Below are 27,479 nucleotides of genomic sequence, written 5' to 3' on the forward strand. Positions count from 1 at the left end.
AATATACGTTTTATCAAATTTTATTTTAAAAATGTGGCAAAACAGTTTTGTAAAATTAGATTTCATTTCCTGAAAGATAACTATTTTTTTTATCTTCAATCTTTAAGTAAATTTAAATAATAATAATTATCTATACAAGCTAAATATTATTTTCCAATAACTATGTTGCTTATTTAGAAATCCGAAGCATTTGTTGAAGTCAATGAATTATATGTAGATAATTGTTCTCACTGAGATTGCGTTTAGCTATCAATTTAGAAGGTTCATTAGTAAATATTAATAGAATTTTTATAAGAATAATTTATTATTATTGATTTTTTAAATTTATAATAGATTTTTATCATCATAAAATTTGGATTTGAACTTTTGTTCTTCCAGTGCCTTTCTGAAAATAAATGTTTAAAAATTAAATGAATTAAATAAAAATAAATATAATTATCTATAAACATGTTTTAATGCTGTTAAATACTTTATAGGTAAGTCCCAAACCATTAATAGCTATAGCATTCTCAGAATTCCTTAAACTTTACATCATTTATTGATTATACTTGCTAATTATTATTTGATATTTTCTCTAAATGCTGATTAATGTCTCAATGTACTTGATATTAAATTTTGATAATTTTATTCCTGCTAATGTGAAATTTCGATTTGTCTATAATCTGATAATTAGCGTTATTATGTGATAGTATACCATACTTCCAAATAAATCAAGAATGATTCTGATTGTTATCAGTGTGAATTGAAGGTATTTTATCCCTGTAATTTCGATTTATTCCTTATGTGATTATTGACATTATTATGTCGTAGTATACCTTACTTTCAATCAAACATGATTCGTGTTGCTATCAGTGTGAATTGAGGATAAAACATTTCTTTATACTTTTTAAAGTAGAATTTCGATTTGTGATAGTATACCATATCTGAAAATTGACATTATTATGATGATAAAAAATTATGGTAGGACTTGAGAGACAAAATTTCTCAAGTTATTTTGACGAGGCTATTGTCATTATTATCTATTATTACATAATTATTATATAATATAGATAATAGTGATAATATAGATAATAGCGATATATATATATATGTATATACATAATATTATTACAAATAATATTATATAATTTATTTCACTCTGAAAAGAAAAATGAGGAACATTGTTCAATAAAAATATTTTAGTTTATCTTCAATTTCTCTTTTCGTGTTTGGACATATTATTCTTATAAAGCACTTTAGTTGAACATATTTTTTTTAATTTTATTCAAATAATTTAATGTAAAAATGTTTCTAATTCCAATTTTGCTTCAGATATTGCTACATTTTATTTATTAATTTATGTATTTTATGAATATGATATACTACTCTTATGAAAAGAAATTGGAGTCTTTTAAAGAAATCTTAGAATACTTAACAAGAAGTAAAAAAAAAAATTTATTTTACAAAAGCAAAAATGTAATAAGAAGTATATTTTGTAAAAGAAATAAGTGAAGAAAACTAAATAAAGAGGTTTTGAAACGTTGCACAATAAATAGCTGACATAATATATTATTTTTTCATCCATCTATTAAAATATCTTTGAAGTTCAATTTAATTTCGGTTATTACTATTGGAAAAAATGCATATTATTTTATTATATGGCGTTATTTTTTATTATATATTAATTATATAGTGGATTTCCACTAGGTATAAATATCTTTGTCTTATCTGTATACATTTTATATTAAGCGATCGTTAATTATATAAAATTGAAAGGTACATAAAAATTATTCATAAGTTTAAAAACACTCTATTTTTTATGGACATATATAATTGCGCGGATTCACTTATAACTATGTATTTTACTTAAGAACTAAGAGTGAAATTAGCATTTATTTTAATAGTAACGTTTTATTTTCTTCTTTTTATTCGCAATATGAATATTCCATATATTTCTATCGCTTTATGATCATTTCTGTTCAGCAAACAAGAAGCTTAAACTGAGCTATATATATATATATATGTATATATATATATATAAATGCACTTAGTATATATTTGCATGCATCACAGCCGGTAAAATATGCTCAGATTTCTAGTTCGGAATTGGATACGGCCCCCTATGGGCCGATATCTCCCTTTAAAAAAAATTTCTGTTCGTTCTATGGTAGGTGTGTTTTATGACGAATCATACAAGGTCGTCTGCATCCATGATAGCCAGCCATCCATTTTGACCAATATAAATCGTTTCCAACAAAACATTTCATGAGTTTTTTATTAACCAGGTATTGATTTTGCTACTTTTAAAGAACAAATGCCCTTTTAATCCTTAAACGTCTAGAAAATGTTCGATGCTATTGCTAGTTTAGATTAAAAATGGTCTAATATACCAACCGGAAAATTTGTTTCATGTTGTCCGCAATTATTTTTATTATTTTGCATCGCATAACGAAAAAATACATTTTCTATACAACGAAAAAGATTTTCATATTTGTGTTTAAGCAGGGAAAATGGCCGTTATAATCGATATTTTGGGCGTTATATGATAAGAGTATGTACGATGTTAAAGCTAATTCAGATAAAAATTTATATAAGTTTTTTTCATTCTGGTAGAAAATGTAGATATTATAATTACATGATTATGGGAAAATCTATCGAAATTTTGTACTAGGATAGGTATAGTTATATAATTACAACACATATTTTTTTAAATTTTTTTAATATGACAGTTACTAATTAATTTCATATGAGACGAAATGGTGAAAAAGCTCTATAGGATACCAAGTTAAGTTATGTGCCATGCAGTTATCCTTTTGTTCTGAATAATGAAAATTTTTTTTTCACATATATCATAAAATGTTTCTTGGTAAAAAGAATATGTTCTGAAACCGGGAAATTAATCTAATTAAATGAACTTTATTTTCAGTTAATTAATTTAGATTATCATTATTTGCATATTTTCCCTCACACGTCGAAAAACAATTCTAGTTAATGACATTTCTGGTCAAAAAAGATTCTTGTTAATGAAACCAAAAAATTCGGTACCAATCAATTGGTAATTTTTCAGTTCATATGGTAACGGTTTACAATAAATTCAGCTATTCAAAATTATAGTTCTCATTACCGCAATTTTAGTACAAAAGATGAAGCAGAAAAGTAAATTTAACCGAATAAATAGATTTTAAGTCATGTTCTATGGTAGTGATAAAATTACTAAGTTTTACCACTTTTACCAAATTTTATTACATATTTTAAAACCATATTTTATTGTTAATGTTACCGAAACCATTACAAAGCACAACCATTACCAAACCAAAAAATACTGAGCTTTTTGGTATTTTCATCAACGATATTCTGGTAGTTAACCAAATTTTTGCAACCAAACTTTTATTTCTCTGTGCATAAATAGACTAGCATTTAACAAGGAATAGACAAAAATAAAACTCTTAATGAAGCCAAATTTAAATCTAATTTTTGATTTTTCATGCTCAGTTTCATTGGAAAACAAAATTTTATGCATAACGTATTTGCTATGACTACTCATAATTTTAAGAAAATAAAAATAATAAGTGAAAAAATATTTAAAAAAACAGCCTTTTTGTTATTTAAAAGTAATTTTTATAATTTTGGATAATTTTTAATGAAATGGTTACGTTTATGTTGGACGAAGTTTTTTACCAGAAATTTTCGACGAAAAATAGAAAATAAATAAATAAAAAACGTGCGTCAAATAAAAACTATTTTTTATTTTTTGTTGTTAAACTGATTACCCTCGGTTTTACGTTATGAAATAGCTTATTTAATCAGCGAAACTTCTTTTTTTATTATTTAACTATAATAAGAAATTTCTTGTGAAAGAATGAAAAAATGGAAAGGATGAAAAAATAAAATATTTTCATTGCATACAATCTAAAATTATTAATTAAATGTTTAAATTTTAAATGAATAATTGACGAAACTTTAATTTAATTTACAAAAGAAGTTTAATTTAACAAATATTTTGATATGATGACTCCGAATTAACACTGCTCTATGTATTTTTTTTTATTTTTCTTTATGATCTTTAAAAAAATATTTTGAATTTAAACAAATTTAGAAAATTGAAGAAAAAATATTCATTCGCCTGTCAAAAATGAAAATATTTGGACATTTCTTTTTTTAATTACTTTTGGCAGTTTTTTTCTTTTTTAACTACTTTGGTCATTTATTTACTTAAGAGAATCATAAAAATTGCAGTATTCATAATAATCAATAAACTAATGTAATCTTTTTCGGTGCGACAATGATAGCAAATATGATGATTTAAAAAATTAAGCTTATAAAAAAAGTATCTCTCTTTATTGCTAGCAAAATGTCAATAAATAGAATATTAAAAGTAATAAGCACTTTCAAATTTTTTTTCTCTCGAAATTTTTTATATATGATGGCTTTATTAATGCTGTTTAGATGCACTCTTATCATTAAATAATATCTAAAATCTATACACATCTTTTAAAAAAAAAGATATTTTAAAATTTTAAGCTACGAAATATGTAAATATTATATTTTTAATTTCATTGTCTCTGTTTTTTTTCTCTCTTTGTTTGCTGTAAATGAAAAATATTAATAGTGTTAATAAAGTAAAATGCATTTTAATAGCCAAAAAAGCATAAATGTTTTAAAATAAATAATATTTCTATTGAGTTATGACTGATAAATAATTCATGTTGATTTTTTTCACGGCATCAATTCCTCAAACAAATTACTTATCCGGTGTAACGGAAAGTTTTTATCAGAAAACTTCTTCAGCGTTATTTGGAGAGAGTTCAGTGGTGACATCTATCGGGAAGAGCTGAAAACATTTAATGCTCTTTCATTTCAATTTTCTGACTATGACAAAATAAAACCTATTTTTTTTAAAAAAATAAATAAATAAATAAACAAATAAAAAAAAATAATAATATTTACGTTGATAAAAATAACGTATTTTAAGAAAAATACTAATGGTTTTCCTGTATATTGCGAATTATCGATTTTAATACTATTTAATCTTTAGAAATATTTCTAGATTATATTTGAATTTCTTATTTACTTTGAAAATTGTGAGTCGGATTTGAATTGCTGAAATTAAATTATTGGTAAAAATGATTCTTCAGCATAGTAACAGAAAAAAGATGCGATTTTTTTATTTTATTTATTAAATTTGGAATGTATGAAGTTGACATTTGAGATTTGTATTGCAGATTTGTATTGCCGATATTAGTTTAAAACAAATTTTCTTTCAATTAATAAAAACAAATATTTTTGGACATAAACATGGCACTTAACTTTTGAAAGAATCTGGAAACCTATTCGTAATTTTTTTTAAATTTGAGGGAAAATATATTAATTATACAGCATTAAAAATTAGTCAACTATACGTTTTGAATTGAAATTGATTAATGCATCCGGAAATTTAAAAATCAAGTTTTAAAAGTAACTCATGTTTTGTAAATATGTATGGTAACATGCAAAATTATGTATAGTCATAAAGAAAATGTAATTGTAATTTGCTGAATGATTTATGGTGCAAAAATTTGTTTTATTTATTTTCTTGAAGGGCATATTTAAATTTTTATTACAATTTATTACTCAATTTATTGTTTTAAAAGCAACATTATCGTAATTTTAATTATATTTCCCTAATAAAATTTGATGGAACTTATTCATAAATAATTTTTGTATAGCAAAGGAAGAAAAAATGAAAATGTGTCTTGTTATAATATTTATAGTTGTATTATAGTGTGAAGAGATTAAAATTATGTCTTAAAAATAGAAAATTTTAATTCCTTATTTTATTTTTATTTTTCCTTATTTTAATATTTCTGGTAACAAATATATTATTACAGCTGAAATAATTCCTTATTATTTTTAATTCAACTAATACTGGAATGAAAAATTTTATTTCGATAAAATCAAGTACACTGTTAAAATTTTTGGTGCATAGTTCCCACTTTTTTCGGTCTCTTAAGGTAAACTAAATGGTTTTTACATTATACTTAGTCACAATTCTCATTTAATTTTTCACTGTAAAATTTTTTATTTATTTAATCAGTTTTTGTTTGCTTGTATACTGACAACACACATTTAATGCGCATTAAAATCATTTCATATCTTCCTTGGAAAAGCATTTCGGTTTAAAAAAACAAGCACATTTTAGTGATATATCCGCACTAAAAGTTTCAAATTATTATTTTGTCAGTTTTATGTACTTTTTTGCACGATAAGTGCAATTCCGTCATTAAAAATACATTTAGTTTATCTTAACACCAAAAATGGTGGCAACTTTACACCAAAATTGTTTACAGTGTCGTTTATAACACCTTTACTGTAGCAATATATAAGACTTCAAACGAAAATAAACACTTTTTGCACATCTGAATAACGCTATAAACTTTATTTAAAAACTTAGAAAAAGAAATAACAAAATAACACTATCAACTCAATATACTAAATAAGTAGTTTGGGCAATTATGAATAAGTTACAGCACATAGTTATGAATGTAATCCCCCATGGGATCGCTTTAAATTCAATATCATTAAACTTAATTACAAATTAAGAGTACAGTTTTAATTCTTGTGAATAAAACAGGTACAGCAGGTGTAAAATGTAACCTGTCTTATACTCCAAAAAAAAAAAAAAAAAAGATAAAAGAGAGGGAGAGAGAGAGAGAAGGAAAAAAAAAAAGAAAAAAAACATAGGCATAACTATTTAGTTCCATATTTTAAATCTTAAACTGAATAACTTTCACTAATGATTTCACAGAATTTCACAGAATGATTTCACAGAAAATTTCCATTACTACTCTCTTCAATTTCTCAGTGCATGTTTTGAAAACAGTTTTTCAATTTTTGATTCGAATCTTTCTCTTGCAAATCTTCTTTCGAATAATTCATATATGTTCCGAATAATATACAGTTTTTTATTTTAATGTTTTACAATATTATATTGCGTAAAATTTTTTCATTTACGAATTTCACAATAATTTATTAAAAAAAAATTATTTTAATACTTCACAATAATTTAATACATACTAATTGTCAATTTAATGTTTCCTAATCATGCATCACCATTCATTTTTCATTTTAATATTTTAAAATAATAAATCACATACAATTTTTCATTTTAATATTTTGCACATAATTTTTAATTTAGTTCATTTTAATAAAATTTTTCATTTCAGTATTTATATTTTTCCCTTCAACAGAAAACAAATATTTTTTTAAAAAAATGAATTTTTCTTGAGGTGGCGTCTCAAATTCATAATTCCTTTTTAAAGAATATTGCTTCTCGGAGAGCAATATACGTATCTCAGATAGCAATCTCAGAAAAGCAATTTCAAGTGAAACCCAAAAAGGAAACATGATGAACGCTTACTTTGAACTTAAAGATACGTGAAACAATGGTTCTAAATATTAAGTAATAATCAACTATAATAATGTCACAAATAAATAAACTTAAATAACAAGAAAATAATAATTGAAAGGGAAAATAATAAAAGGAAAAAAATTAATGAAAAATGCATAACATCATAATAAGAATGACATAAGTTAATAAAACACGCAATGAACACTAAAAATACACAATAAAAACATAATAAAAAGCACATAACCTCTTCGAAAACCCTCACGGTGTCATAATTAAATTAAAAGGAAAACTTTTATTGATAGTTACATCCAAAATGATTAAAAATGCGATTGTATTTTTCCCATTTCAATTTTAGCAAAATTAAACCGCTTCCAATTAAAAAACAGCTTTCAAAGTCATTGCGTATGAAAGGCAACAATGGTAGTAGATTTTTTGTTTAAAAAAAAGTTAGTTTCCGAACATTGTTGGTATTCAGTCGAATTTTTTCTACTTTAAAGCTAAATAAATTGTTTTTTACTCTAATGAATTGATGTCTGCAGAAAATAAAAATTTAGCAAAAGCTCTAAAACTAATTCTTTTATTTATTGATTTACTTCTTTTTGTTTTGGTATCGTATAAGAAGATGGGAAGGTGATAGAGAATTTCTTGTTATCGATATTGTCGTGTTAGCAGAAGAAAAAGCTATTATATGATAGCATTACAATTGATATAAGAATATATTGTAAGTAGACTTTTAGTATATTGTAATGCTAGTAGAGCATTTTGTAACCAAAAACTTTGATATTCTTCCTTATAAGCAGACGTTTTCCTTAAAATTTTGAAGTATTGTCATGTTAAAAAAGGTATACAAAGTAGAAATTTTGATATGCAGATAAGCTAACAAATCATAGTGTACACAGAAATCTTGATACACTATTGTGTAAGCAGAATATATTGAAAGCAGTAATTGTTATATACAATACACATTATAAACAAATAGTAAGCAACATACATTGTGTTGCTGTTCACTAATGCCACTCTCTAATACTAGCAAGTCAGCTTGGTGAAACCAATAGAATTTTGAGGCAGCGGGTGCTTTTCTTGTTTTTCAGTGATGCCATCTATGTCAAAGAATACGACTTCAGCTACACACATCTCACAGCCCGTATATAAGGCGGACCAATTCATACATCCATTCATTCATCTAATTTTGACCAGAACCAACGAACGATGAATCCTCAAAATTCAGTAACCCCAGGAGTATTTATTTGACATGGGAACATGGAGGAATTTGTGACCCGACAGATTTAACGTGCAAGGGGAGTCTTCTGTCGGTGGAGATCGACCTTATGACCTTTTGGACATGAGCCCAACGCCCTATCAACCAGACTATCCCGGCCTCATACATTGCATACAAACTGATATATTCTCATGTTTGCGGAACAGAAAGTAATTGTAGTATTCTTAACTATTTGATGTTATGTTAGCATGTTAGTTGAAAAGAATGAGTTTTTACTGCCCTGTTAACAGAATAAAAGATAACAGAATAATTATAACCGATTATGTCAATTGTCTCAAGAAAAAATCGATTTCCGATCTTTGTTGGTATTCCTTCTGACTAAAAACAGCCATTTAGCAATCACCCCCAAAAAAATTTTCTGCTATATTGCTTATTATTTGAAAGCATATAATGTATATATTGTAAGCAAATAAATTCGATAATTTCTCATGCTAGTAGAACAGAAAGTAAGAGGAAAGTAAGTTGAGGTAGCTTTAACTATTTGCTGTCATACTAATATGTAAGTTGAATAGAAAGAGTTTTTACTGCCCTGTTAGCGGAATAAAAGATAAAAGTTGTAAGAAAAACAAAAATATATTTGTTTTTAAAGCCATTACCAGAGAATGTCTCAAGAAAAAATCGATTTCCGAGCTTTGTTGGTATTCTTTATAATTAAAAACAGTATATTTTTCACTTTGATGAATTGATGTCTGTCAAAGACAACTATTTAGCAATCACTCCAAAAACTATTTTTTGCTGTACTGCCTATAATTTGAAGGTATTAAACTGATTAACCTTAACAGAAATAAATGTGTGCTAATTTCAAAAAAATGCACCTGAATTGTCTGTCCAGTTGTAGGACCGAACCATTAATTTCTTACATCATTAATATTTCTAGAGAGATTTTTAAACCTGCCAACATCACTTATTTATAAAGTGTATCCTTCATAACATAAGTTGGATAACTCTTTGCATAGCTAATATAATTACAGAGCTATTTTTTTTTTTTTTTAAATCCTGAAACTCAAAAGTAATGAACTAGAGGTTAAAAGAGCAAATCGTGTTTGTGGGTCCATTTTTTGGCAGAAATTAAAAATTTCTTTACAAGCATCAGATAGAGTTTAGGGTAAAATATTTTTCATTTTCTCAAGACAAAGTTTTTACGCTTAATTTCGTGTTCCATTTTAGATAGGAATGTAGATTAGGCATTTTTGAGTAAGAAAATACTTAATCTTTCCAAAATTTCTTTCATAACTGAAACTTTTTCCGCGTCATTACTTATGTATCTTATAGAGTTTCTAGAAAATTGGAACTTTTTGAAAAACTATCATTCTGAATATAAATATAATTAATTAGTCCAAGAAGTTCTTTCTCATTGTGATTTTTTTCGAGTGAATATACAATTTAATGTGCACTTCAATAAATGGACAATTTATCATTAAAGTATCACAAACAAAGCGTTAAAATATACCTTAAAAATAATGTACCATAAAAATAATAAAACAAAAATTAATAGAATAACATTCTTATAATATGTGATATACAGACTATTAACATGCTTTATCTATAAAATATCACAATTAAAGCGTTAAAAAAATACCTTTAAAAATATAGTACCATAAAAATAATAAGTACCAAATATTATTATAATAACATTCTTACTTATGTGTGATTTCTATGGACCATTCACGTGTTTAAGTTGTGAATTAGTTTAGTGTAAAATAAAAGACTACACTATAATAAGAAACATTAAAATTAAAATAAAATAATTTAAAAAATTACAGCATCCTAATAAAAATCATTAAAACTAAAATAAAATAGTTTAAAAGCTTACAACATACTGATAAGAAACATTCAAATTAAAATAATATAGTTTGAAAACCTTATCTTAATTTTGCGCAGAATAAACTGCGCATCTTATTTAATCTATATATTTCTTCCATTAGTTTCTTATTTGAAAAAGATAATTCAAAGGATATACTATTAAGCGAGTTAATATTATACACCAAATAAATATTGAGTACTATAAAAAAATATGATGAACAACGCCATATTTCACTTTGTTGAGGATGTTACGTTTTATATGGAGAGTAAGACATGTTTTACAGTTTATGATCTTTTTGTTAATGAAGAAATAAGGTTTGATTATTTATTTCATTTTGAACAAATAAAATGCTAAATATCTATAAATATTTTAGGAAATGATGTTATGCTACGAAGGGATGTAAAGATCGGGAAATAATTTAATTAATTGTTCTTTTCGGTTATTTAGTAACATTAGAAGAGAAATAAATTTTAATCCAATTGATCTCTGAAATTATTAAAAAAATTATGAAACTTTTGTGGAGAAAATTGTGTAGAAATATTTATTAATTAGATTAAGTTAAAAATTACATAGCTCACCAAACATATTGATGTAATGTAAATATATGACTAAGTCACGTAAAACAATAAAACAATTTTATTATTTTTTTCTAATTGACGAGTAAAACAAATATTTCAGATATTTTTAACTGTGGTGAGCCATTGAAGAAACACTGAGTGGTTTTTCAAACAAAACTAGTGAAAACTCGTTAAAAAATGTAGGAATGAAACAAAATAGTTAATTAAATATAAACTAATTTTCTTTCATTTTTATAAATAAATAGCATAAAAAATTAACGACAACATTTTGAATTTTAAACATTTAATTTAAACCGAAAATTAAGACATTAAAAAAATTAAATATATATTTTTTTAAAGATTTTTAAAGATATATTTTTTTTCAGAATTAAATGAAATTCAAAATAATTTTTGGTGAAAAGTCCCTTTTGTTGTAAACTTACGATCAGTTTAGATATATGGCTTTGATTTCATTATTACTGTTGCTTATATATGTTTGTATGCTATGTGTTATGTTAAAATACGTTATATCCATGTCCTGTTAACGCAATGCATATTTATGCAATTAACGCAATTTGGGTAATATTTGTGGGATTTAAGCATGTATTTATGAAGCATAATAATACAATTAGGTATTATTTGAAGAAAACGCTTTCTTAATAAAAACTTTTTTTTTTGATTCATTTAATTTTTTTGAAAAAAATGTTTTAATTATCAACTCATGTTATTGGTATAGAAGTTTAAATGCAGAGTTCTTTTAAATAAATATAGTTTGATGTTTTTTTTTTTCTGTTTCAAGGAATTGTTTTTCTAATTTATGTTACTAATGTTTATATTTAATATTTTATTCCATATTATAACAGTGATGCTGCTGTCCTTTTATGTGATTTTAATTCGATATAAATAAAGCAATATTCAATCTAAATTTTTAAAAAATTATCTAATTAAATGTTTAGAGCATAAGAATCAGAGGTTAACTCATTATCAATTCGTTGAAATAATAAATTTTAAAATTTACTTTTCACTTTCAGTAATTGATTTTGTCGAAATATTTTAAATTTTTTTAAATAAAATATTAAAACTTACAGTTTTCACTCTAGTTCTTAAATATAAAATGCACTATTACAAATGTAATGTTATAGCAATGTATATTAAACTATTTATAGAAATTTTCTTGTCGATCAGATGTAAATGAAAATCATAAAGAAAAAAAATTGCTAAGAATGAAAAAGCACAAAACAATGCGAAAGTACTTGTAATCAATATGGTGTATAGACGAAATATTATTTTAATTTTTTTTCTTTTTAATTTCATTAAATGTTCATATTTATTTATTTATTTATTTTGACAGCTTAAATTACAGTTTAAGTGACAGGACTTCAAAACTAAATCTACAATATATCAAAAATTTAGACAAACACAAGTAAAATTAGTTACTGAACTTAATCGCTAAATATCAATAATTTTAGATATTTTTTAATTGTAAATAGCATAATGTAATAATAACTCCCAACGAATTTAGCAAAGAGCTAAGAACTGCTATTTTACAAATCTTGAACATAATGTAAGAAAAATCGTACAATACAATATATTCAAAAGTATATTTTCAAATAAATGTCATATTTTATGTAAAGCATGTAATTAAAGCAATATACATAACATATAAATAAAATAAAATCGGAAAAAACTACTATTTAAAAAAAAATTCATTCAGAAAAATTAAAACCATCACAATCTAAATTCTTTTCCTGCAGTTTCCCATTTCTTTCTTTCTTTTTTTTTAATCTTCTGTTTTCTGTCGTTCATTTCTTTTTTATCTGGAAAGGAAATATTTTTAAGCTAATAAAATAATATTAAGATGATTTTAAAATAACATCGCTGTATTCTTTTACTAGAATATAAATATCATTAGGATTGTAAAGGAGAAAGAAAAGAAAATTTTTATTTATTCTAACATACGCTATAAAAAAATCCGGATCAAATTGCGATAAAAAGTGCTGGCACTCTGGGTACAGCATCCATAAAGGTACACGTAACATTTTATACCGTAATTTTTACAATAATATTTATTTAATTACAGAGATTTACTGATTTTACAGTAAGTATTTATGTTAAAATTACGGTTTAACAGATTTCTAGTACAGTAAAATTTTAAGGTGAATATTGATTTCAGGGTAAAAAGTACCGGCAACTTAAATGCCGGAACTTTTTTCCTTAATTTTATCTGGGAATTTTTACACTTTTTGCAAAGAAATTTCCTTGAGTTACCATGCTCTCTTTGAATATCAAGAGAATTATATCAACAAACAAGTGTAAAAGCGAAAAACTAAACTATAAGTCATTAGTCAATACAGTCAATCTGAGTAATATTCATTGAGTAATTACAGTCATACTGACAGTCATTAGTCAATTTTAAGATTCATCCTAGTCAACAGTCAGTTATAAAATTTACTGAATTTTTAAACTGCATTGTTTCAGAGAGGGAGAGGGAAAGAGAGAGAGGGAGAGAAAAGTCTATACAGTTTTGAAAAATACACAAAAAATTTTTTCTAACCATGGAAATATTGATATTGCTCTTGAAAAAATGTTATTGTTGTTGCAATAAAAGTGTTATTTATATTAAAAATGTTGTTGCAATAAAAATGTCTGTTGCAATAAAAATGTTATTTTTATTACAACAGACTGTTTACATAGTTATCGTTATAAAAGCGAAAAAAGCAAAAGACTGTAGACAGTTCCGCCTTTAAAACTTCGTTTGATTACGAAATTTGCTTCAAAATACCCGTTTCATCAAAGAAAAAAAGAGGATTTAATTTCCCGATTTTTTTTTTATTATTCCTTTAATTTTAATTTTAAATTCTAATTATTGGAACAAATAAAAATTTAGATATGTATCTTCTTTCACTGCAATTTTCATGAATTTAAAAACAAAAATCGACTTTTTCTGTTTTTGTAAATTTATGGTAGGAATAGATGGAAGAATCGATCTATCTGATAGAACAATTGCGAATTTTTCAAAAAAAAAAAAAAAAAAGAAAAGAAAAGCACTGAGAATTGTATATTTGTTGTATGAATTTTCACATTTCGTAAAATAGATTTATTTTTAGTTTTGTCTTGCGTGTTATAAACCGCTTTGCTATTCAAATGAAAGCTATAAAAATGCTCTTTTAAGAAATCTTTCATTTTTCAGTGAAATCAAATTTTTCATTTCATTTTTCATTTTTCCAAAATAGCCAGAGAATCTTTCTTTTTGTAACTTTGGGATAAACCCCTTACATTTTCTTAAGAGCACGTACATCAAAAAAGAATCTTCAGTTTCATGGTTCGCTAACAGAACTGAAAATTCTGTTAGGGAGCTATCTTGTCAATCAGGTTTATCGAACGTTTGATCCATTCTCTTGGGAGCATGATTGATGTTTTGTCCTATCCATTTCCTCTTTTTCTTATTTGATTTTTTTTATTTAACTTTTTCTTTATTCACTTCAAAAAAAAAAGAAAAAAAAACCGTTATATCGGAAGTAGATCTGGATTCAAGAGTTTTATTACCAATATTGAACTTTTTTCTTGATCCATTCTGGTTTCCATTCTTGATTCATCTTAGTTTTAATATTCAGACCAAAAAGAGGTTCGGACGTTAAAATTATTTATGAAATGTTTATAAATTAATTAATTAAAAAAATAAAAAAAATAAATATATAATTGTTTAAATTTTTTGAAATATTTTTCACTATCCTTTCATTTTTAATTTATTAAATTAGTGTTTGAAATACGTAAAAAGACAGTTTTAAATGTATTATTTAAGTATATATTTAATAACATTATTAAACAACAATATACTATATATTACAATTATTTTATTAGAATGCGATCACTTTCCCATTTTGCTTTATGTACTGAGAAAAAAAGTATAGTCAAGACTATTAGAATATTGTTAAGTTTCTAGATCTATGGGAAGACCAAAAAGCTTTTACCTACTCGCTTTCGTAATGATTTTAGTAAAACTAATACTGAAATACGGTTTTATAATATGTGTTAAAATTCGGTAAATAATGAAAAATTTGGCAAATTTTATCATGATAGTTTAAAACATGACATAAAAATCATTTATTCGGTATAATTTACTTTTAGTTTTGAATTTTGTAATCAATTTTTGGTAATAAAAACTATAATTTTAGAACTATGAAGTTTCGGTAAACCGTTTCCATATGTACAGAAAAATGATCTAATGAATAGTTTAATAATCGTATATTTTGATTTCCATTACCACTATTATGGATTTTTTTTTATACATGAAATGTGATTATCATAATGTACGGTAATTTTACCAGAATTTTTTTTCTGTGTGGAATTACACGTGTTTAATAATATTTTGTGCCCAATTTTCACCATACTATTTAAGATTGATGACCGGTGGCTGGGTGGTAGAGCTTCGCGCTTTCGTGCCACAGGCCCTTGGTTCGAGCCTCGAGCAGGGCAAGGTTGACTCAGCCTTTCATCCCTTCAGTGGATCAATAAAATGAGCACCAAGCATGCGTGGGAACTGAACACTGGGGGTTCCGCGTTGGGCTGACCAACCAACCATAACATCTGCTCTTGCACCCCAGAGCCCAAAGGTCAAGAAGACTGAGATGGGCACAGAAGGCCTTGGCTCTCCATGGGCTGTCGTGCCAGAGTTTATCCTTAGAATATATCTAGGTAGACACTGTTCAATTTAATTTCATGCAAATGATTATTTCTCTTTATTTTCTAAACAGATGCTTAAGATTTAAAGAAAAAGTCAGGGTGTAGACATTCGAGGTGTAGATCTTTCTAGAATATTTCAAAGTTAGAATTTGTAATATTTATAAAAATAACCTAGTCTCTGTCATGTGAATTTCAATGATAAACATTTTAAAAATTCATAACAGTTTTTCTATCTGTCACGTTATTCTAACGTAACTTATCACTGTAATTTTACATCTTCTGGAAAATAAATGAGTGTCTATACATTAAAAAAACATTATTTCTAAATATTTTTTTTAAAATTGTAATTTTTTTTGTTAAATTCACTTTTTCTTCAAGTCATTTTTTTAGATTTGTGCTTAGTGCTTAGCAATGGGATGAAAAGAAGGAATTTAGTAAAAAGATTCTGTTATGAGACGAGTAGGAGGGAAAATGAAAGAGAATGAAATGAAAAGAAAAAAAAAATCTATAACAGAGGGATTTCTAATGGAAAAGTATCTTGTTTCCATCCCCAAATGTGGGAGGTAGGGAAATCTTCCTTGAATCGGGGTCGATTCGAGAGCGTGATTGGTTGCTATTTGATTGATAGAAATCGATTTATATGAATCGACTACAACGGATCAATCTGTTTACAGGGTCAAAAATGCCTTTATTAAAACAGTACGAAATTTGTTGATAATTCTGATAAATAAAATATGCTTATTTCTTGAATTTTAACACTGATGTTTGAAACTTATACACCAGTTTATATTTTGTAATAAAAGTCGTTTTCAAATGAGCACTTTTTAGAATTCATAATGGCTTCTACTAAATTTAAATGAAATCTACTCAAACAGCAAGCAAAAATTAATCTTCAATGAACTGTGGTTTTATTCATAAGTACCTTCTTTAATTGCTATGAAGTGTAGCTAATATTAACAAAATTAAGTTTTAAAATGACCCAATCAGTAATCAACAGATAAAATATATTTACTATTTGATTCCATAGAGATAATGATTTAAAATTTGGTTATGGAAACGAAACTCACAAATTATTTATTTATAAAAAAAGTTTGCCACATATACTTATTTATTTTTTGTTGTTTATCTCACTTTCTTGCTTTAAGAAAACAATTATCTCCACATTTTCGAAATTGATTAATTCCACACTCCTCGAAAAATTGAAATCTGTAACAGACAAAGTTTTTTAGTTATGATATAATTAAAAACATAAAATAGTGTATTATAAACAAAGGGAACTGAATTAGTTTTCCAGATTTATAGCATCTACTGCTCAATATAATTCAGTTCCATTACTAATAGTCAATATTTTTGAAAAGTCAATACTTTTAAAAACTTGGTGACTAAGTTAAAATGTTTAGCAGCAAACTAGTTTAAATGAATTAAATTTATTTTTAATAACATTTTTGGACAATAATATTTTTGGACAATAATATTTTTATGCCATTATAAAAACTGATATATAAAAATTTATTAAGTTGCGCAATTGTTTCGTTTAATTTCCTTTTATATATTATTATATTTTTTTATGAAACACCATCGCTGTCAAGTTTTCGCGGAATTTCTTTAATTGTACAAACTTCTAACTACAAGATAAATAAGTAGCATGTAAATGTTTTAGTTATACCTAAGAAAATAAAATATTTCTGTGTGCTTATCGAAAGAAACAGCAACTCGAAAAAAAAATTCAAAACATTACGCGCATTTTTTTAAAACAAAGTTTTCACAAAATATATTCATCTCCCTTTAATTCAAATTAAGCATTTCCTTAAATTAAGTTTAATTTTATTTACTCATATTTTGGTTAAAAAGTGATGCGCAGATTTCCTGTTCTCAAACAGGAATTAAATTTCTATTTTAAATGCATTGTGCATTCCATTTATCATATTTAAATCTGGGAAACAAAACACAGCAAATAAGGGGACAAATACATGAAGGGTAAAGGATTACAATTCCTGGCCCCCTAGACATATTTTGCAGCAACTCGGGTCTTGACAATTATGCATGTTTTTTGGTCACTTGTTGATAACTTTTTTTAAAAATTATTTCAAGAATTAAAAATTTTTCTATCCTGAATTTTTTACATACTTCAGTGTTTTTTTACTTCCACTTATAAAAAACACCATTGACAACCGTAATAATACCATAATACTCTAAGAAATTCTGGATCAAATTACGGTAATAAGTACCAGCACGCAGGGTGCCGATACGTAAGATCACGTAAAAGTTCCGTAATTACTGTAAGTACCATTCCATTTTGTAAGTTCCCTAAGTATTGTAAGATCCCATAAAACCAGTTTCTACCGTAAAATTCATTTCTACCCGAATATGTTACGGAGCAAAAAATCTGACATACTGTAATTTTTACAGTAATAATTACCGTAAAGTCACTGAATCACTCTAATTAAATAAATATTTATGTAAAACTTACGGTATAATATTTTACCGTAAAATGGAATTTACGGTAAAATGGTTCTAACGGATGATGAAGTGCCGAAATTTTATGCCATAATTTGATCCGGAATTTTTTACAGTGCCCGGTGAGGATTATATAAAAAGGAGAGTCACATTCCTCCACAATTTATTTCTCTCTCAATTTGAATTGCTGGGAATTAAGATTGCTCTTTTGGGAGGGTTTCCTACAGCAAAAGTATAATTCCTACAGTAAAAGTAATAAGTTGGTCAAATTTGATTCCTTGTGTGACTGTTGTTTAATCATGGGTTTTGAAAATATATTAAAATAGCGTGCTAATACTTGGTATTTACTAATTGCATTAATTTGCGTAATTTATTTTTTTCCTTATTAAGCATTTTAATGGAGTTGCTGGGAATTAGAACTATTCTTTTAAAGGTTTTTTTTACCGCAAAATTAGTAGAATCGATTTGATTCTGGGAATGAGAGTTTCAACATATGCTTTGAAAAAAATAATGCATTTATTATTATAATAAGTACTTCATTATTTAGTTAATTGTCTTTGAACTATTTGACTTGGAAATCAAGGAATTGGAAATGCTCTTTAGTGAGATTTAATTTTACGGCAAAATTAGTGGAATCAAGTTAGTTGTATTTAATTCTGCAAATGAGTGTTTCATCATTTGCTTTAAAATCATAATAGAAAATGATTCATTGATAGTTATGGTCAGAAATTTCTCTAATCAGTAATTTCTGCAAACAGTAATTTTTATAATTAGCAATTTCTACAATAAATTTATTTGTCTTACGTAAGTATTTAATTTAGAAGTATAACGTATATCATGAATTAGAATTGTAACGTATTATATAAGTATTTAACGTTATAAGTATTTAACTTAGATTACGTGGAATTAGAATTAATGTTAACATGTTCTTTAAAAATAAAAATATAATGCCTTAATATTTTAATAAATAATACATATTTATAACTAATTAAGAAAATTATCGAAAGTAATAATTATGAAAGTTATATTAACTAAGTAGAATGAATTAAATAATGAATGCTTTTTATATTTAGTCAATTTTCGTGAATAGAAACAATTGAACTTAATTTTGAGTATCATATTATCAAAGAAATGCAAGACAAAAAAAAAAAAAAAAAAAAAAAAAAAATTAAAAGAAGAAAAATTAATAAATAAATATTATTATTCATTGCTTGCCTTTTATCATTTTACTATTTTTACTGAATCAAATTTCGCAAATGCTTTTATTTCTAATAGAACTTACAAATTTTATAGATTAGATTAATATAGATATTAGATTAATATAGTTGTTTACACCAATAGCAATAAGTTATTCAGTACGGATTTTTACTAAAATATAACTTAAAATACTAATATTTAATTTCCAGTTTTTCAGTTTTCTATTTTTTTGATTTTATCTCACATTTAGGGAAATAATTTTTTTCAAAATTGTTCAGATGAGTGTAAATATTTAATCAATGCATTTTTAATGGTATGAATCTCTAATAAAGCTCATTAATAATCAAAAATAAAAAAATGCCTTTTCTTCAGGAATTGTCTATGCCCCGAGAATGAGAAAAAATTAATACAACAAACAAAGTGTTAAGTAAATAAAAATATTCTATTATTATTTTTTTCACCTTCAATAAATAATTTTTTTAATATTGTAGTTGAAATTTCTGCCCGAATTTTTTTTATTTTTATATCCAATTTTATTATTGTATAAAATTCTGCGAATGCATACGTTCGATTAGAATATGCATGCTCATTTTAAACAATTTAAAAATAGATCTGTTTAAATTACAATATAGTTCATATTTGTAAGTAAAGATGGCGCAACTTGATGCTTTTAAAACTAACATATACATAAAAGAAAATATGTTATAGTAACATATTACATATTTTGACTTACTTTGTAATTAACTTTTTTTTCAAAATCTTAATATTTATAATGTCTAGAGCTAATTAACAGGATTCTTGAGCAAATGTTGCGAAGTCTAAAATTTAAAAGATAGATTTTTATGAGGTAAAAAATATAATTATTAGTTATCTAATAAATATACTTGATATCCATAAAGTAAATATCCCATAGGAGGAATGTAGTTGTAAACACATATTTATTTATTTACACACATATTTTATTGCGTGCTACATATTAGTTAAAAATTTAGTTTCATAGCAATATGAAACGTATATCAAAGTACGAATAACTTTAAAAAATTAAAAATTAAATTATATATTTAAAAATAGATCCGTTAAAGCATGATATTTTTACTATCAAAAAAGGAAAGAAAATAGTTTCTGTAATTTGTACATATACATATTTTTAACCATATTGTCCAGTCTTTTACCTTGACATGCTTTAATTTCATTAAAATCAAAATGCATGTGCTCCTTAACACAAAAACAAAAAAATAAATAAATAAAAATGCATAAAAGTTGAAAAGACTAACATAAATATAAACTAGTGTCAATTCTTTTCTAAAGGTATATAATATTTTAATCATTAATGTAAGAAATATATTAATCATTAATAAAAATTTAGAAGTTTTTATAGTAAAATATGAAAGTAAATACAATTACCTTATATTTGACATTCTCTTAGCTTATGATGCAACCAGAATTTCTTTTAAAAATAAATAAATAATTTTTTTTGGATGAAATCGCTTCACATCTTTAAACTTCGACTTTTTTTGCACTTCTGTCTCGCTATACAAGCCCACTCCCGATCTTCGATCTTTCTTAGAAATAAAGCTCTATGGGGAAAAAAAACCCAGATATAATGGTAGAAGAGCAGTTATTTGAAACATGAAAGACACAAAATAAACTAACAACAAACACAGTGATAGAATGTCAAAATAGTATCTAAAAATAAATAAATAACGTTGCAGGAACCAAACAAAGAGTCCTTTTAGAAACGGTACAAACGTATGAAATATTTGCAAAGAAAGAGTTTTACAGGGGAACACTTAATAAACTCGAGTTTCATTAGCTGAATTCAATCTTGCATTCCAAACATTCCCAATAAAAGCTTTGAATTCGGGTGATAATGAACATTGATTCACGGCATTCCTCTTCCGGTTGTTCTCTGGAAACTAAAGTGCGTGGGTGGAATCCCTGTCTACTTATGTGTTACCTTCATTTCTTAGAGGTATGCAATTTTTTTTTCTGTTTCAATGCACTATGAAAGCGTTGTCCTTTATTAGTTTGTTGAACTTTGCTTCGAAAATAAAATTTTGATTCTTTAGAAGAATATTTATTGCTGATTAAATCAGATACTGCTTGGCTATTATTGATTTTTAGAAATGGATACTTTGTCAACATTAAAATAAGAATAAAACGCATATTCGTTTATTTATGATAATAATGAAACCTTTTTAACACTCTCAACTCTCTCTTTAAAAGATGAGCAAGAAGTAAAAAAGCTCGGTGTTCTTAAACACCTCACTTAAAGGGTAGTTTTCAGAAATCTTATCAATATGTTAAACGAATACTTGTTAAACGAATACTTAAATAAAAGCCTGAGGTTAAAATTTCTGGGTTAGACATTGGGAAACTTCAAACCTTCATATAGCAATTCAATTCAATATATTGCATTCTTGCACAATTTAGTAACAAAATAGGCATTTGCATAAATTTAGAATATATGAATAATTTTAACAATTCTGATTTGTCAGATAATTTTTTTCGAGTCATATTTTATTTGAAATTGCTTTTTTTTGTATTGATCAATTTTTCGAGAAAAATTTTTACCTTTGAAATAGAAGGTACCTTGAGAGGCATTTCTAAATGACTGAATAATAATTTAAAATAAATATCTATATTTTACATTATTATACTATTACAACTGCCGAGAAAATGACTTCTTAAAACACTATGAATATAAAAATTACTGTTTCGGATTGAGAGCTCTCTCGGCAAAGGAAAAATAGCAATCATTTCAACAACAAGATGATAAAGGAAAGCTTTCAGAAACATGCAGTTGTCAGTACATGGTGTCTTAATAAATATTTACATGTTTCAAACCATTTAAAGCATAAATAACTAATTTAGCAAAACTATATGTTTAGTAATGAAGTATGAATAAAAAAAAAATATTATTCCTCGACAATTTCTTATTTTAACTTAAAGTAATACGAGTATTTATTTATTTATAGTTTTTTTGTCTTCAGTGACTAAATCCTAATGACAAAAAAACTCAATTTATGATTTTGTTTTATTTATTTAGAGTTTATGAGTTAGTAATTAATTTCTCGTTCCAATTTATTCCTTATTCTGTTAACCTAAGAAATATATAAACCTCTTTCCTTAGAACAGAGGAAAATTTAATCATGTATAAATTTACTATGGATTTATAAGTTATGAATGTATCAAAAATATATAAGAGTAGTCACGCAGTTGACGCCCGGTGGCTTCGCGCTCCCTTGCCACAGGTCCTGGGCTCGAACCTCGAGCAGAGCAAGGTTGACTCAGCCCTTCATCCCTTCAGTGGGTCCATCAATGAGTACCAAGCATGATTCAAACTGCCACTGAAAGCATGAAAGAAAAAAAAAGTTTCATAAATTTATAAGTTATAAATTGATCCAAAACATATATACTTAGCAATGCAGCTCGGTCTGATAAATATTTTTATTGTCAATAATATTGTTAAAAATTAGTTTTTCTCCCCTTCTTAGAAAATCTAGTTTATTATTACATTTTTATAAGTTCACGAACTTAGTGATTAATTTCAACTGAAATTTAAATCACGCTGGACAAAAACTAATGTAACCTAATATTTATTATTACATTGTTCAATCTGTCACTGGAGCATGAAGTAAATAAATTTGTCATAAATTTATATGTTCTAAATTTATCAAAAATGTCTATACTTAGAGATGCAGTTTTGTTGTTGGATTAATATTTTTTTATTTTCATTTAATAATATTGTTCAAAATTTTTTCTTTAATGATAAAGCTTTCAAAATATTCTGCTAAAAAAACTTTTTTTTTTTTATAACAAGTTCAAGAAATTAGTGATAAATCTCTGCAAAAACTTAGATCACACTAGATAAGAGATAATATAACCTGACATTCCATTTCATACTTTAAGTAGCCACTGGTGGTATGAAAGTAAATAAATTTGTCATAAATTTAAAAAAAAAACGTCTGTGCTTAGAAATGCAATTTTGACCGATTAATGTTTTTTGTTGTTAATAATATTGTTAAAAATGAGATTCTCTTCTTGAATGATAAAGTCTTCATAAACGTTCAGCTAAGAAAACTTAAGTCTATTATTTTTTTATTGTAATTTCACGAACTTATTGATTCATTTCTGCGAAAACTTAAATCACACTAGGAATATTCAAAACGCTTTTTTTTTTTTTTTCCTAGAACAAGAGGAAACATATCTTGAGAAGCATTTCGAAAAGAATTAATCTTAATATCACATCATTACACAATCCAAACTGCCACCGAGAATAAAAAATATATAAAAACGAGAAAGATTTATCAACTGCCATCAGTGATAATCTGAAAAAGAAATAAGAGACATGTAATTTGGTTTGGAATGTCGGCGTACGGGTGTTCCATGATATAAACTGTCATCGAAATCTTCTGTGGTCTGGGCCGCTTTTACCTGACACACAAACAACAAGCCTCCATCCCAACACACGAATGAGAACAATTCTGAACCAAGATGGCGGGGCCGAGCCGTCATAGATGATTCATGACCGCTATGCTATAGGTCCTGCACTTAACGGGGATTATTTTCCAGTTTAGGAGGGATTATCTTAAGATCCGTAGAAAAGTGTAGCAAAAGCGATTACTGGAGTTATCATTGCTTCTGTCATTATCGCTCTTTTGAGGTGTTTAGAAAAATATTAAGTTTAAACTGTAGCACTAATTTAGTTTTAGGATTGTTCTTCCACCCCATCCCCCCCCGAAAAGCATTGAGTTTGAATTGTAGCATTGACTTAGTTTTTGGATTGTTTCGGGGAGAAAAAAATTTTTTTTCTGCAATTTTTGTAGATAGTTTTTAAAATATGTTTACTTTTCAAAATAATGACATTTCTTTTAAGATAACTGTTAGTTTCATTGGTAAAACGAGACAAACTCACTCTTGCCCTTTTTGGTAACTAAAATTGCTAAATGTTCGCATAACTACTCAACAATGATTTAACGAATGCTTTAGTAAAGATTTAACTTCTTTATGAAGGTTAAATTTCCACAAACAATTTTTAGTTCGATTGGATATTATGGTTTGGTGGTATATTAAACACATACTGTTCGAATTGTAGACAAAACCATGTGTGATTCCATGGTATTGTTCCGTATGCCATGCATGATAAGTGTCAAAAATATTATATATTTGTCAATGTTTTGTAAACATAGATTTATAAATAAATTCGGAAAAAAAATCTTTGTAAAATAATTATTTCGGACTATACTTTTGACGCAAAAAAATGAAATAAACTACTTTTTTATTATACGTAAAATGAAAGACCATTCTGAGAAACTATCACTTCATCAGGTTTACCATCACCGTATCTACATTTTATAAAATTCAAGATTTCGTTAGAAATTTAAAAGTAAATTGGAATTAATATTCCTTATTATGTTTATCTCAGATTTCAACCAGATTCAATCAGAACTATATAAAAAAAAATTCTACTAGTGGGAAATAGGATATATTAATTTAGGAGAAAATTATAAATTACTATTCTTTTTACACAAGTCTTCAGAATTTTTATGCTCTGTGCAAAATAGCTACGTACTTCAATTATAAGACGAAATTGTCTTGCTGCAGATTGTAATATTCATTTTATCTTACTTTTAAAACATTCAACAGAATAGTTTAATGCAGTAAATTAGTATAGAAAAAATATTAATAAATAGTAATTTTACCAATAACCTACTATCCTTCATTTATTTTTCAAATTGCATATTGAAAATGTCTTTATTTTGGTTAATTATTTTTTTACTGAGCACATCTTTTTGCTTTGGATTTTGACCAAGTCTATTTTAAAATTTTTTTCTGGTTTCAATTCATTATGAAATGTAATTTATTCGTTAATATTATTTGCAAAAATATTTCTTTTATTAATGAAAACGCGGGTCTATTTAGCCTTTATTAATGAATTATGCCTGTACTTTGTATTACGTTTTGCTTTTGGTGGAGCTAATGCAAATTTTATTACCAACATTAATTGCATTTATTCTTATTGTATATGCTTTTTACAATAGTTTTGAAAGTAATGTTAGAAATAGAAAGTTGATGATGGTTTAATGGAATGTGCAATTTTTAGATAATCCCTTCAATTTTACTTCACGTCAATGTCGGTAGGTTCAAGGGTTGATGGGAAGGAAATAGGTTAGCCTTAGGCGGTATGGGGAAAATTATGAAAAGAAAAAACACACGCGGGGCAAAAACATTATTGGAGTAAAAATGTTAAGACGACCAGAATGTGATCTAAGCGAAGCATTTTTAGAAAACTTTGGATGGATGGGCATTTTCTTTAGATTTATAATAATTTAAAATCATTCGTACAAGATATTTAAATAATAATAACTTTCGTTACAAAATTAATAAATTAACATCAGCAATTTGCATGACATCAAAATTATAACCTAAGTATTATGTTTTATTTTTAACTTAAGTTTATGTACAATTCAAATGCCGTACTTTGAATTTTTTATTCTTAGTATTTCGACAATTCGAAATATTTATTTTAATGTCTGAATAAGGTATCGTCAGAAAGTTAAATTTTATAGAAATATATATTAGATTTTTTAATTTAGTAATTGTTCTACATTGCAGAAATAAATCATTGAAATGATTATCAACGGTAAAGCAAACTAAAAATATTTGCCAACATTTCTGATTAAAATTAAATGAAAATCAAGCATAGTAGATGCTAAATAGAAACAAAAATGTGTAATTGATATGGCATTTCGTTTTAATGAATGCGAAAAAGAGTAAATAGAAAATTCATATTAAATTGCTTAAAGTAAGTATAGCTATTAACAGTCTTGATCAAAATATAGCATAATTCCCTAAAATGCTAAGAAAATTAATTCAAAATTATTTATTTGAAAAAACAAAAAAACAAAACAAAGAAAAACAAAACAAAGAAAAACAAAACAATCGAAACATGTTTTCTCATATTGATATAAAATTGAAGTTAGTTTACATAAACTTTTTTAAATAGCCATTAGACTTTTCTTATAAACATTCACTTAGACTGATTGCTGCTTATTCAAGCTTACATTAATGAAAAATGTGTATGTAAAATTCTTATTAATTGAACTTAAAAATGCAAACCAATATAAATAAACAGGCTATGTTATTACTTTTAAATAAGTTTTAAAATTTATTATTAAAATTCAGATTGCTATTCATTTTCTCGAAATGCAATTAGCTATACGATAAAACTGCAATAAGCCTAATTAAAAGAAGTATGAAATTAACAAAAACGTTTTTAAAATTTCATGCCCTATTAAATTGTAGAACTTTTATCCTGTTGATATAATTGATAAAAAAAATATTTTATGAATTAAAAGTGTAATTTTTACCCAAATTAATTATAAATTAAAATAAATAAAACACTAAGCTTTCTTTTCACCAGAAAATAATGTGTTAGAAAAAAAATCCAGGAGTTCAAAACACAAAAGAGACCTACTTTAACAGGGAAAACAACCAAAAGATTAACCTGAACACTGAAAATTCCAACCAGCCTATCAGGGCAATATTGAACTTGAGAGAGAGCAATCTGAACAATGAAAAATATCACATAGGAGGATCTGAACATTGGTAAAGTATAAAAAGAACTTAAAGATTGAAAAATAGACTGTTTTGAATATTGTAAAAGACGACCTTATTATGACCAACATAAATAGAAAAGGACCCTTGTTATATTATTCGTATTTCTACAGTTCATGTTTCTACAGTTCATGCTTCTACAGTTTTTGTGCTCTACATCTACCCTGTAGATCCGAATTTGTGGCAAAAAGCATAACAAATTCGGTTCTAGAGAGGTTCGTGTGGGGCACGAGATACAAAAGAAAGATACAGATACTGGGATCAAACGAAGATTAAGCGAAAAAACACGATTATTTAACTGGAAGATTTTAAGGAAAATACCGAAACTGAAGAATTTACAAAAATCAAGGAGTGAGAATGGAAGAAATTATGAAAATTGAAAATCAAGAAATGTGGATGAAAATTGGCATGATAAAAATGGAATTATTGAATATGATTTATTTGAGATGATTTTCTGTTCAAAAGATTATTATTCTGTTCAAAAGATATTAGAAAAACTATGTTTTGTGAAGCTCA

General features: G+C 25.7%; 1 protein-coding gene and 1 long non-coding RNA gene across 13 annotated transcripts in view; one reads left to right on the forward strand and one right to left on the reverse strand.

The window, feature by feature from the left end:
* LOC107444120 (homeobox protein Hox-D4a) overlaps positions 1–27,479 on the forward strand; it is a 232,196-nt gene that overhangs the window by 63,141 nt on the left and 141,576 nt on the right. The window lies entirely within an intron of this gene.
* The window catches only part of LOC107444121 (uncharacterized), a 244,955-nt gene continuing 223,855 nt past the window's right edge, over positions 6,380–27,479 (reverse strand). For 7 of the 11 annotated variants that reach the window (XR_015431006.1, XR_015431002.1, XR_015431005.1 and 4 more), the window contains 3 exons: positions 20,748–20,920; positions 16,794–16,895; positions 6,380–12,823 (listed from right to left, as the gene is read on the reverse strand). This is a non-coding gene — a long non-coding RNA (uncharacterized LOC107444121). Of the gene's footprint in view, positions 12,824–16,793; positions 16,896–20,743; positions 20,921–22,558; positions 22,694–27,479 lie in introns of those variants that run through there. The other 4 variants (XR_015431008.1, XR_015431007.1, XR_015431003.1 and 1 more) reach the window with 3 other exon arrangements.

This window comes from Parasteatoda tepidariorum, chromosome 12 (assembly GCF_982258835.1).
Source record: "Parasteatoda tepidariorum strain Cologne lab strain chromosome 12, Ptep-v5.0, whole genome shotgun sequence".
Lineage (NCBI taxonomy): Eukaryota > Metazoa > Arthropoda > Arachnida > Araneae > Theridiidae > Parasteatoda > Parasteatoda tepidariorum.